At 53.3% G+C, this 13,214-nt stretch overlaps 1 protein-coding gene across 1 annotated transcript in view; it reads left to right on the forward strand.

The window, feature by feature from the left end:
* Positions 1-13,214, forward strand: part of Ephb2 (EPH receptor B2) — a 180,945-nt gene that overhangs the window by 128,416 nt on the left and 39,315 nt on the right. The window lies entirely within an intron of this gene.

Raw genomic sequence — 13,214 nt, forward strand, 5'->3', positions numbered from 1 at the left:
TCAGTGGACTCCAAGCTCCAGACTGGAGGGAGTCTCATGGTGTCATCTGTTTGCCTTGTCCTACTGGCCCTGGGTCTCTCCAAACCAGACTCAGGGTTCTGGCTACAGGGAAGGAACTGGAGGCTCTCCAGCCATGCTGTTTCCCAGGTCTACACCTTTGCTGGGTTGTTCTGTCTGCCCAGCACTCTTTCCTTCCTCCTTTCATTCTTTTGTTTTGCTTTATCTCTCAAGCCTGCTCAAGTGCCAGCCCCTCCCGGTAACAGCAACATCTAAGGCCATCTCCCAGAGAATAGAGAGATGGCTCCATGGTTAAGAGCACTGGAATGGCCGTGAACACACCGTGTAGCTAAAGACGACCTTGAATTCCTGATCCTGCTGCCTCCACCTCTCAAGTGCTGGGGTTATAGTTATATCACCACACCCAGGGCAATGTTGGGGGTCAAACCCAGGGCTTGTGCGTGTGAGGCAGGCACTCTCGCAGCTCAGCCCCAGACCATTGGTCAGTTTTAATTAATAGAGAAGCAGACTGGTTACAGCAGAGAACGGGCTGCAGATGTGGGGAAAGAACACAGGAGAAATACAGGGGAGACTGGGAAAGGCTGACCTGAGAACCGGCCACCCAAACAGGAAGGCTGCTGGGGTATGAGCTGAGGACACTGGGTCTAGGACCCCTGCAAAGGGTCACCCCTGCCTTCCCAATACCTAGGAGATAAAACTCCAGACACAAACTTGTGACACAATGGTCACCTCTTGTTGCCCGAGTCCCTCCACGTATCCCATTCTTGACCCCTCTGCCCTGCCTTTACCCCTCGGGCCTTTAAGCACACTGTTCTGTCTCACAAGGTCCTTGTCTCTTCTGGCCTTGGCCAGCTCCTCTTCATTCTTTAACACCTTGTCCAAATGCCCTGCCTCTGGAGAGCCTTCCATGACAAGCCCTGCTCCTCATGCTCACTGTCCTCTGCCAGACAGCATCAAGGATTGGTACTGTAGTGTGTTCCATGCTGTGACAGGTTCCTTCCACAGAGGTGGGCAAAGGACAGCCGCAAAGTGATCACTGGGAAAAGGCCATTCTGATGGTGGACCCAAGTCTCCTGGCCTGGAGGGCAGAGCCCAATAAGATTAGAAGAATAACCTCTATTTCCTAGGGACTGAGATAAGACAATGCTGTAGGCAGGAGGGGCCGACAGGACTCTGTAGTACTCTACCACGGCTGCTGGCAAGGTCAAACCTGAGGTATTATCCTAAGTGCCCCCCCCCCCCACTAAAAGATGGCTATGGCGGAGAACAAACCTGACATATCCTACCCGCTGTTACTCGGTGACTTCCTTATTGGGAGCTCCAAGGGAGCAGTAGGATGCTGGCTGGCATTCCCTTCTGTTCTTAAGGCCTATGACCACATTGTATTTTCAGCAGCTTTTGGCTTGTGGTCAACTCAGACCCCCAAATCTCTTCCCCGGGATGCCTGCCAAGCCACATCATGTACATTTGATTTATGGCTTAGGTTCGCCGAGGCTACTCATGCTCCCCAGAAGCCAACAGGAGTAGGGTGATGGTTTCTGTACCCCCGAGGAGAGAGCCTCCATGTGGATGTGAGTCAGCTCCCCTCCCCCGGTGTGTTTCCTAATCCTTGCTCCCTGAGGTGTTCAATACTGAGTCCTTTCCTGTCAGGTTGTAATTAGCATTCAAGTCATAGGTACCCAGGATCCAAGCAGACAAACCTCACAGGAAGTGGTGGTTCTGGAAACCACCCAGGGGAGACAGGGAGAGAAACAGACAGGTGTGGAAGGCTGAAGCCACTGTGTGTGGCATTTATGTTTCCCATGGATGGGATTGAGTGACATTGAGCCTGTTTCTCATCTGGAGAATGACTGGTAGAGTGGCAAATCCAAGTGTCCTGGCGTGGTGGGACAGAAGATCCTGGTGGAAAGGCATTTCTAGGGCATCATTGTCTCTTCTGTCTGGGGCCACAGGGTAAGAACAGATAGGTACTCGGTACCCAGTACTCTCCCTCCGACTTACATCCCTGACTCAGATAAATTCCCACAACACCAAGGTTGGTTACATCTCTTTCCCCCATGTTGTCATTTATTTATTTTTGAGACAGCTACTCTTTTTAGCCCAGACTGGCCTTGAACTAATGATCTTTTTGCTTCTGTCTCCCAAATGCCGGGATTACAAATGGGACGCCACTATACCTTGCCCAAGTATTAACTTTAACTTATTTATTCTGAATCAGCATTTCACATAGCCTGGGCTATATAGCCAAAGATGGCCTTAAACTGATCCTTCTTCCTCCGCCTCTGAAGTTCTGGGGTTACAGGCAAGCACCCATCGCTCCCAGTTTGTGCCATACTGAGGTATTGAACTAAGGCCTTCGTGCATCTGGGCAAGTCTCTACCAACTGAACCGCATCCTAACTTTTATTTATTTGTTCTTGTCTTTCTCTTTGTTGTGTCAGGGGTACAACACAAGGCCTCATGCGTGCTGGGCAAGTGCTATCACTGACTTCCCCTCAGCCAAGATGTTATTGCCTTTTAATTGTCATGGTTCCTCCAGTGCTTGCCCTGGTGTCCTCTCCCAGCCCTCACCTCTCTGCCAGCAGCCATCACAGCAGGGCACATTGTTTCCATGGTTCCTTACCTCTTTCTTTTGTCTCACTCCTTAGCCGCTCCCTTCTGTGAGGGCAGGATCCACAGCTCCTCACTGTAGGCTAGCACCTGGCCCAGGCTAAACGATTTATACAATGGTATATACAAACCATTTAGGACTTTTATGGAACATTCTAATGGAGTTAACAGTGAAGCGTGCGCAGAGATGCAGAAAGAGAATTGTTCATTCTCCATCATGAACAAGGTGCTGTTCCCTTGCTGGGCCTCAGTTTCCCTCACTGTCAAACAAGAATATGGGGGAAAAAAACTTTTTCTTGAAGTCTGTTTGACTCTGAATGATGACTTGGGAAGGGACAAGGGACAGAACACCGCGTGACAGGCTGAAGAAGTCACCTGCCAGGAATCTCTCTCACTCTGTCACTGTCACCACTGGCCTGGAAAAAACGAAAACAAAATAACCACCCCACACAGGCCAGGGCCTGTGAGCTGACACTCCCGCCCCAGCCTACTGACAGAGTCTGAAAGGTGCGTAGCAGCTGCCTCTCCGGGTGTCCCGGACTTTGTTGCCTTAACCCAGCTCACCAAGCAGGTAAAAAATTCCAGACATGTTCTCTGCTGACAGCTAATTGTGTCCTTTATTAATGAGCCTGGCTTTCTTGGGGCGGGGGTAGGAGGGAGGCTAGCTCAGCCCAGGGCTCCCTCAGGTAGGGCCAGGACCAGATTTCTGGATACAGTAGCAGAGGCAGGGCTGCAGGAGGTGACCCAGAGAGAGAGCTCCAGCTGGAGAGGGGAGGGAGCCTCCTCAGGAACCCCAGCCGCAGCAGGGGTGACAGCAGCAATGGAGGGCTGCAGGGACTTTGGAATCTGGCAGCCCAGGGTCTGGATCTCAGTGTGGTCACCGAGGTACAGTGAGCTACGCAAAGGATATTGACAGTTCGCCCATTCTGTCACCAGGCCTGGGACACCAGGCCCCATCTCTATGACCTATTCCACCACATGGCAATACAGCAGCCAAATGTGCCTGGGGGCTTGGGGCTGGCCCTGCCAGATGTGTCACGCATTCTGGACACATCCGGCTTCCCCGTGGGCACATGGTGATTATTATTTAACACTAACATTCCAGCAGCCAGTGAGTTCCAGCACTGGGCGGCACCCATCTAGAGATGCTTGTCATACAGAGTCTCCAGCCGGGGGTGAGGGGACACCCAACCCTTCCTTTCCTCAGAAGGATGTATGTAGTAGGTGGTGTTAACTCAGTAATAGGAGAAGGACTTGAACCAGGCAGACAGAACGGTGTGTGCAAAGGCCCTGAGGCTAAAGGAATGCCAGAAGAGAAGTCCATTGAGAAAGAGGGGACCTTCTGGGTTACTGATTTTATCTTATTTATTTATTTTTATTTATTTATTTATTTTTACTCCAAGTGAGGTGGGTGTTTTGTTCATGAGCAGAGCTTCCTGAGTTGTTTCCCGTTCTTTGGGCTCTCTATACCCACCCCCAGCCCCTGTCCCACCTACAGCCTCACCCCCTCCCCCACCCCTACTCCCACCGACAGCCCCATGCCTTCCCCCACCCCCCCACCCCCACCACAGTATGGAGAGCTGCCAGCAGCTCCTAAATGTAGAGTGGAAGGGAGGACAAGGACAAAAGCCAGAAAGGCTGCCAGCAGGGTCCTGTGCCTCCTCTGTCTCTCTTTTCTCCACGGTAACTGACAGTGTGGTCTTAGGTAAGGTGCTAGCCCTGTCTGTGTGATGGAATACACAGTCGTAAAGCAAGATAGGTACTTAGACAGCATATCCTAAAAGTTCTGTGAGTTTGAGTTCCCCAGACCCCCTCCTACCTCTCCAGCACCACCTACCTCCCAAGAGCCTTGAACTTCATGCTTCAGCAGGCCCTGCACTATTCTGAGCTCCTGGCAGCACACAGGCTACGCCATTTCCCACCTCCTGGCCTCCACACAGCCTCCGCCTCCGCCTGCGGAGTCCTCTCCCACCTGCAACTCCCATCTAAGCAGACCTCTAGCTCGAAGGACACTTTCCGCAGGGCATCCACTTTCTCCTTGCTCCTGGGCAATGTCCCCTGATGGAAAGAATACGGAAGGAAGTGGGTGCAGGGTGAGAGCTGCCTTCCAGTCCAGCTGCAGCACAAACTAGCCAGATGTTCAGCCCCTGTTTCCTCATCTCTCTCCCCCTCAGGGCCAAGGAGAAGATGCAGTGGCGTCCTGAGCCCCTGTCCTGTACCTGGCAGCTGCTAGGACCCAGATCAGTCTCATTACAGAGGGAAGACAAAAAATGGACATCTACTAGGGTGATCGTGATGGCTAGTGTAGCCCCGGATCCCTGGCATAGCTCCAGCCCCGCCCCCTCCCATAACCTGCAGCCCAGGGATCAGGAGTGTTGTTCAACCCTCCTGTCCATGCCTCCCTCCTCCGCCAGGGCCTGGTCAGCCTATGCACCAAAGCCTGCAGCAACCACAACCACACGGCCCTTAGAAAAGTCCTTAATTGCTTCAGTGCGGGGAGTCACCCTGCAGGCAGATAATTAAAAAGTTCAGAGCTTGATTAATTGAGAGGAAATTGGAGGAATGGGGCTGCCTGCTGGGTGGGTAGGATCTCTGGCCTCTTGGTGGGGAGCTGGGATATCTTGATAGAAGGAAGGCTGTCAGGGACCCGGGGCCTGACATAGGGTCTGGGGACTAAAAAACCTGAGCTGCCAAATGTCCCCAGTCACCTTTGCACACTGTGGGATCCCATGTCTAGCTTTCTCAAACTCTGTGAACTCTGTCCCTGCATGCTACTACTGAAGACCAGGCGACATGAGCCATCAGTCTTGGGGGCTGTGGCAGAGTACTGATTCTGTGCCAGGTGGCTCAGGGACTTTCCTCAAGAGGTTCCCAGCAGGTGGAGTAAGAAGGTGGGATTCTTAGTGAGCCAGTTTCCAGGGGCATGGGAAGGGGTTTGGGGAATCCAGAGTGGCTCAAAGACCCTGGTCCACAGGTAAGCTAGCTAGCCTTAAGTGTAAGTCTTTACCTTCCAGGGCTGTACTCACCTCCCAGGGCTATGCTCACCTCCCAGGCCCTTGACTACGTGTGATGTTTCACAGGCCACTTCTTTTCCTCATTATTCTTGACTTTGAAAATGGGGACCCCGATAGCCAGGCCTGGTGGTCTAGATCCGTCATCCCAGTTACTTGGGAGGTTGTCACGGGAGGATTGTAAGTTTAAAGCCTATCTGGGCTATAGAGTCTTGAAAGAAAAAGAAAAAATAAGACCAGGGGTGCAGATCAGTGGTAGAGTGCTTGTCTCGTGCATGCAGGCTCCTGGGCTCAGTTTTGCAGAAGAATAAAATGGGGGTGTCACCTCTTTGTGTACAGGACAGTCGTGAGCCAAGTGTGGCTGGAGAAGTTCCTGCCCAGCTCCAGGTATAGCTGGGCCCACAAGGATAGCGAGGAAGCTGTCTCCCTGCCTGCCGAGAGCTTCCGTGTGGCTTCACAATCAAGTTGGAGGACCCTATTAGGCATCCTGCCTGACTTGGCCCAGTTCTGCTAGTTAATCCGGGTGGTAAAAGCAGGGAACAGCAGAGTATCAAAGTCCTTATGCCCAAAGCTGACTGGAACCCTTCTGCTCAGCTCAGCCACAGGGACTCCACCAGCCCCTCCCTGACCCAGGCACAGCACCAGACCCTGGCAGCGTGGAGACCAGTCTTCTCAGTATAAAGTGAAAAGACAGAACCTCACGTTGCCTACAGACCGAGTCTGGCAGCCAGGGGGGTCAAAGGTGTGGTCCCTCCAGCACCTACCTTGCCAGGTACAGAACTAAAGAAATGGCCTGGCTCCTGATCCAGCCACCCACCTCTGTTCTCAGAATTCTTACCTAGCAAATTCCTTTCCCCACTTGGAACCTGGAACTTTCCAAGACAGTCAAGGAAGCCACTGCTTCGCAGACCCCAGAACCTACCCCTGTTTTTCTCCACTGCATCAGGCGGAGAAGCTGGCTGAAGGAAGGCATGGAGCAGCCCAACCTGGGCCTTTGGTCTCACTGTTGTAGTTGTGGTAGATGCCTGTAGCCCAGCCTGAACGTCTAAGGACGGGGGCTGTGTCCGCTGCCCTGCGTCTCCAGGCTTGGTGCAGCAGGCAGCAGCCGGTGAGTGCAAATCCTAAACCTGACGCCAGAAATCCTATTCTCAGAAGCTTTTCTAAGGCACAAAACAATTTAGAATACTGTGTCAAATGCCCTTCAGGTGATGTATGTAAGGTGTGTGTATGAACATGAATGAATACATGTTCAGACTTGGGTCTCGAGAGCTCATTGCATTTGCAAATATTCTACAATCTGAAATCTAAAATACTTCCGAACCTACGTTATTTCCAGCAAGGGTGGCTCTGCCTCAGCCACGGCAGCAAGCACTGTTTCGTACGTAGCACGGAGCCAGCACCGTTGCAAGGCCTGTACTACCCACTCATTTAACTTCCCCCAACAAATTCAAGTTCCATATTATCATTATTCTCGTCGCGCTCTCACGAAATAAGGCCTGAAAAGTTCAGGTAATTTGCCTGAGGTCACCCAGTTAATGAGGGCTAGGACCAGACCTGCAGCAGCTCAACAGTCCATGCCCAGATTCCCACTCATCAGAGCTCTCTGCTCAGGGAGGGAAAGACAGGTAGAACGTGGGGGGAGGGGAGACATTCTACAATGTCACCAAGAGCCTTCTGCCCAGAGTGCTCCCAGAAGAAACTCTTTCCAAGTACCCTCCCCCAAGCCACCTAACACATCAGGCCAGACTGAGCAGTTGACTCGAAATGGTATCAGTCATCTTTGGTACTAAACCAGCATCCCCCTCGAAGAAGGGGGCAGAAGTGGCAGGCCAGCTACCAAGGATCACTTGGTGCCAATTAGCAGGCCCACCATGCCAGGCCCAGATGGAGCCCTGCCTCGACCGGCTTGGACCTTATTTGGTCAATTATCACCTATCCCCGGAGCCCAGGGGGCAGGCAGGGAGAAAATCTGCTTCCTTGCAATCCCCCTCCCGTCTCCGGCCGGCTGCCATCCGCTCGCCTGGCGAAGCACTCTGGGCATCTGCAGAAGAAGGCAGGCGCAGACTGCCTAGACTGATGTCCCGGGCTAGAGGGCAGAGCTCTGCCTCTGTCCTGCTGGATGACTGTCCTCACTAAGCCAGTCTCTGACCCTGCGATCGTTTCCCTAACCGGCGGTATTTGAGTTCAGGATTCAGAATTACTCAACCTAGAAGTCCAACTCCAGCCCTGCCATTTTTGATTTTCTAGCTACTTAACTTTAAGGTGGCTAGTTATTCCTTTGAGACTTGGTGTGTGTGTGGGGGGGTGTGTGGGGGTGTTGGTGTGGGCGTGTTCCTGCCGGGGTGCACACGTGGAGAGGTCAGAGGACAATCTGCTAGGATTAGTTCTGTCTTTCCACCAAGTGGGCCTCAGGAATCAAACTCAGGTTGACCCACTAAGCCCATCCTATCCTGCTGGCCCCCGATTTCCTTTTCTATAAAGTCCAAATGATAACTTCACCGAACACTGATGTGCAGTGACATGAATCAAATGAATGAGTCCAGCCACACCGGGCTGAGCACTGACTTGGCCCCTTGAAGGCTCTGGACTGGGGCAGTTCTGCTGTCAGAGCTTGCTGGAGGCTTGGAGCCCCCAGAGTCACAGAGAATAGGCCCTGAGTTCGGGAACTTTGTGCATCTCATCCATCTGACCTCTGGGAGCTACTCATCCTTCCAGTGGCATCCGCTGACACACCTACTGTGTGCAGGGGGCTACGCTGGCACACCTACTGTGTGTAGGGGGCTACGCTGGCACACCTACTATGTGCAGGGGGCTATGCTGGCACACCTACTATGTGCAGGGGGCTATGCTGGCACACCTACTTGTGCAGGGGGCTATGCTGGCACACCTACTATGTGCAAGGTGCTGCAGTCGGCCCTACCCCATCCACCACTCACCAGTCAGGAGTCACCTCACCCGGCGGGACCAGCTCTGGTTTGTATTGGGAAGCTTACAAGACAGCTGTGCATGTCTCCAACAGCACAGTGGCCCTGGTCTTGGGCCGGTCACCTGGAGTTGGCTCTCGGGGAAGCACGCACAGTAGGCGAACACAATTGTGGGTTGGGCCTTCTCACTTGCTAACCAGCAGAACAGGTCTGTGCTGGCCGGCTGCTATGCAGAAACAGGGAAAGCAGTACAGAAAGTGCTCTGAGGAGAAGGAGCAGGCTCTGCAGCTGGGCTGCCAAAGTACCTGTGAGTGACTGAGAAGTGGCCCCTCGAGCTAAAGTGTCTGATGGGGTCAGGGGTGGAGATGTGGATCGGTTGGTAGAGTATTGGTCTAGCAGACCCAAAGCCCCAGGTTTGATCCCTAGCACCGAATAAATCAGGTGTGGCGGCACAGGCCTATAATCCTGTCACTCGGGAGGTGGGTGTGGGATTAGTAGTTCAAGGTCATCTCCATCTCCAGCTACACAGTGATTTCAAAGTCTGGGCTACAGGAAAAACTGAAAACAAGTGGCCAGTGGGACTACAAGCCCTCCTGACTGGCCTCAGACTTGGGAATTTGGGGACTCGGGACTTAGAATTTAAGAACTGGTCACCCTAGCAGACAGGCCTGGAAGACAGAAAGAGTATGTGCCCCTCCGCACACTGAAGTGGTCTGATGGGTCACAAAAATGCGGGTGGCCCACATCCCTCCCTGCTTCTCTGTCCAGTGAGGATGTATTTCTCCATTGAACCAATACCTCCTGGGGTCCCACTGAGGCTGGGAGCTTCTTTAGCATCTCCAGCATGGGACCTGCAAGCCCCTGGCCGCTACTATCTAATGCTGGTCCAAGCTGAGGGTCGCTGAAGGGAAAGAGTCTGAGGCAGAGGCCAGCATAGCTTTGGCGCTTTAACAATATCGATGTTTCACAGTAGTCTAGCTGGCCTTCCTAAGGCGGTAGGCAACCTTTGGGTAAAGTAAGCCTAGCGCAGGCAGGGGGTACAGCCTAGCAGAGGCCTGGAAGTGAAACCCACGAGACCTGGAGCCCCATGGAGGCTGGGATGGTAGGAAGTAGCCAGGAGACGCTTGGAGCTGACTCCTTGGGCCTCGTGGATATGTTCCGAGTTAAACAACATTTGGCCACTGAACGGCTGTGCAGCAGATCCCTGCCGTGTCTGTGGAGAGCTGGGAGGGGCAAAGTTTGGACTGGGAGGCACCAGGCACTGCTCAGGTTCAGATGCTTGCTCTGCACTCAGGCCTGAACCCTTGCATGTGGCAACCAAGAATTGGGGCTTGGGAGTCAACCCAGACCTCTCTTTGGAGTCAGGGGAGGAGGGGGAATCTGAGTCTCAAGAGCCTTGACTATGTCTCTCTGGGCCTCAGTTTCCCCAAATACCAATAGAAGCCTTGAACTACTGTTCTTCCCATTGCTCTGTTCATCCATCTGGGCGACTGGCAAGGCCTCCCAGGTAAACAACCCACCAGGCACATGGACTCATAAGAAAGCCATGAAAGCAGGCACTCAGGGAGACTCCTGGAGTAGGTACCACTGGCCCAGTGACAAGGGAGGGCAGTCTGGGTGGCAAGGGCACCACATGTGAGTGAGTGTGGAGGGACATGGGGTGGACGTCAAGGCAGGAGAGATGGGCAGTACCCCAGCTTGAAGTCTATGGGACCCTGAAGATCTTGGACTCCTTGAGGTGGCTCTTGGGACAGCAGCTGTCCAGTGAAGCGTTTTGCACACACCTCTGAATTCACCTGCTCAGAGGAGCTCATCCAGGGATTTTAGTGCGTTCACAGAGCAGTGCAAACACCACCACAATCGACTTCAGGATGTGCTCATTGCCCCCAAAGTAAGCCTGTTACCCATTAGGAGCCATTTCCCCTTCTCCCCTGTCCCCTGCCCTTGGCTGCCACACATCGACTTCCTGTCTCTTCAGATGCGGCTCTCCTGCGCCTCTTTCCTATAAATGGAATTGTACTTTTGTGACCGGCTTCTTTGAGAGAGAACGTTTTCAAGGTTCCCCAGTGGGAGCACGAACCCGGGTTTCGTTCCTTTTTGCAGCCAAATAATATTCCATTGTCTGCTGCTGCTTCTCTTTCTGTAACATGGAACAACTTGTGTTTTAGAAAGCTGGCTGGGGAGGTTGGGCACGAGGAGGCCAGATGGTCCTGCAAGGCCAAAGAGTGGGTGGGAAAGAGCTTTCTAGATGCCTGCAGGGGTGGGAGCTGGCCAAGAAGAGGCAGGCATGGGACCCTGCTGTGGAGGAAAGACCTGGTAATTGAGTGCTGCAGGGGGTGGGAGGAGAGGAGGTTCAGGCAGGCAAAGGGGTACTCCTGGTAACTGAGTGGAGAATGAGGCGACCTCCCAGGTTGAAGAGGAGAAGGTTTGAGGAAGTTCAGGGACTGAGGGTGGTTGTGGCGGGGAGGTGGCTGAGGAACCAGCTAGGATCAGGCTGGCCTGGGACACAGTAGCCCAGCACAGCAGCTGGGAAGATGGTCCAGATGGCTGGCATGGCACAGAGGGGAGAGAGCAGCCACCTGCCAGGCAGACGGGAACTGGCCAGCAGATGGAACAGGCACTGAGCACTGTACACGCTCCGGTGAGAGAGCCAGGAGGAGCTCAAGCTAGGGGCCAAATCCTTGGGTTTCCTTAGGGTAGTTCTAGAACCTCCCACAAGTCCCCACGTTCCCACATACAGAGAAGGACACAAACTCTGAGAGGCTAGCCCTGAGCGGGTGTCAGTCTGCAGCCGCTATGGCTGTGACACCCCAGGATCCCTGGACCATGCCGAGATGGTAGTAGCCCTGTTATACTCCACCGCAGCGTGAGTGAGGAGTTGGGGTCACAAAGCCAGAGCTGCAGAGATGCCCAGAGAGTGTCCAGAGTAGCAATTGTTGATCTGCCTCCTCTCCGCCAACACTTGGGGACGGTGGATAGAAAAGAAAAGGAAGTCAGTCTGGACTCTAAGATGCAGAGGGAACAGAGGAGCCAGACGGCCTGGGGCTGACCCCAGCTCTGCTGCCAAAGCCCCATCCTGAGACAGTGCCTCTCCTTCTTTGTGCTTTCATTCCTGTGCCTGGATGCGAGAGAGGCAGGGTGACTGTTAGCCTTAGTCAGCTTCCAGAGAGGGGAATGGCCAAATCCTCAGGACAGAGCCACCTCTCCAGGGGACTCGGAACTGTTGCTGTATGCATGTTGGTAGCATGGGAACCTCCTTGGTGCTGTTATTGGAGCCTGGCTATTTGTGATGAAGAACCCCTTGTGTTCCCTTAGAGCCAGGGTGACCTTCGATTAGCTCAGTCACCATCTTTACTGACCTATGTCCTGGAAGCCAGCAGGAGAGGCAGGCCTGAAAGGGATTGTTTCCCCGTGTCTGTAGGGAGTTGTGGTTGGCTTGGTACAGAGCAGAGCCCCTTCTCTGCCCTGTGTCTGGTGCTGTGTTCCCTGTAACTCCATAGCCACATGTATGGCAGGAAATTTTTTTCACCAGTCGGGATGTTGCAGTCCAGAGAGGTCAATTCGCTCATCCAAGGTCACTCAGCAGCTTGGTTTTGAACTAGAATGTGTATCTAATGTCAAGATTGTTCCAACCCCCTTGTACAGACATGAACCAGCAGGATGGTCTCAGGAGCGCTAAGTGCTGTTGCCCTGTTTCATGGACACGGAAGTGGGTTAGGTCACTGGTCACACTACACACCCAGGTGGACGGGGATTCTCCAGGCGGCCTGCTTCCTAAACCGTGTTCACTGCTATCCTAACTTCGTAATTCTCTAAAGTTCTCTTCCCACTGAAGCAGGCAGCTTTAGGAAGCATTTATAGAACACTTGCTGAATACCAACTTGTTAGTTAGGCGGAAGGCAGGCAGTGGTCACTCAGGTGCGGCTCCGGTTCTGGGGCAGCTGAGAAAATGGCCAGGAAACCCTGTCCGTAGCTCATTATGGCAGGAGGGTAAAGCCTTTGGAATTCAGGTTTTGTTTCAAGCCCCAGAAAAGGCAGAGTCTCTGACCTGGAGGTTCAGCTGGCAGAAGACGAATTGCTAAGACTAGGACTTGAAAAGTAAACACCAAACACCCAGAGCTGGAAAGACAAATTAGGACCATGTATGTTAGCCGTCTGTATACAAGGAAATGGATGTTCAGAGAGATGCAGTCGCTTGCTGAAAGTTGCACAGCACCCAGACATGGAATCGATGTCTTCCAGATGAGGATCCCTGGCCTGTGGGTGAACTAGCAGCGTCTCATCCCAGGGAGTTTTCCTCTGAAGTTCTTTCCCATCCACCTCCTCACTTAGAGACTGAGAGAGGCAGGGCCCTGCCAGAAACCTCTGGATTCCCTTCCCGGGCCAGCAGAAATGGGCGGGTGGACTTGAAACCACCCACACTCCCATGGCTGCCTGCAGTAGAACCTAACCCATGCATGCCCTGGCTGCAAGGCTGCTGCTCATCAAGAGCCTGCGACCATGCCGCTCTGGAGTGCCAGGTGCTGACTGAGTGTGGGCACTGCCCCCTCAGGCTGAACCTGGTACTGCAAACCCCTATAAAACACATTGGCCAAACTACATAATGCCTAACCTGGCCTGGACTTATATCAGGCATCATACATACGTGTGCA

Source organism: Chionomys nivalis, chromosome 11, assembly GCF_950005125.1.
Source record: "Chionomys nivalis chromosome 11, mChiNiv1.1, whole genome shotgun sequence".
Taxonomy (NCBI): Eukaryota; Metazoa; Chordata; class Mammalia; order Rodentia; family Cricetidae; genus Chionomys; species Chionomys nivalis.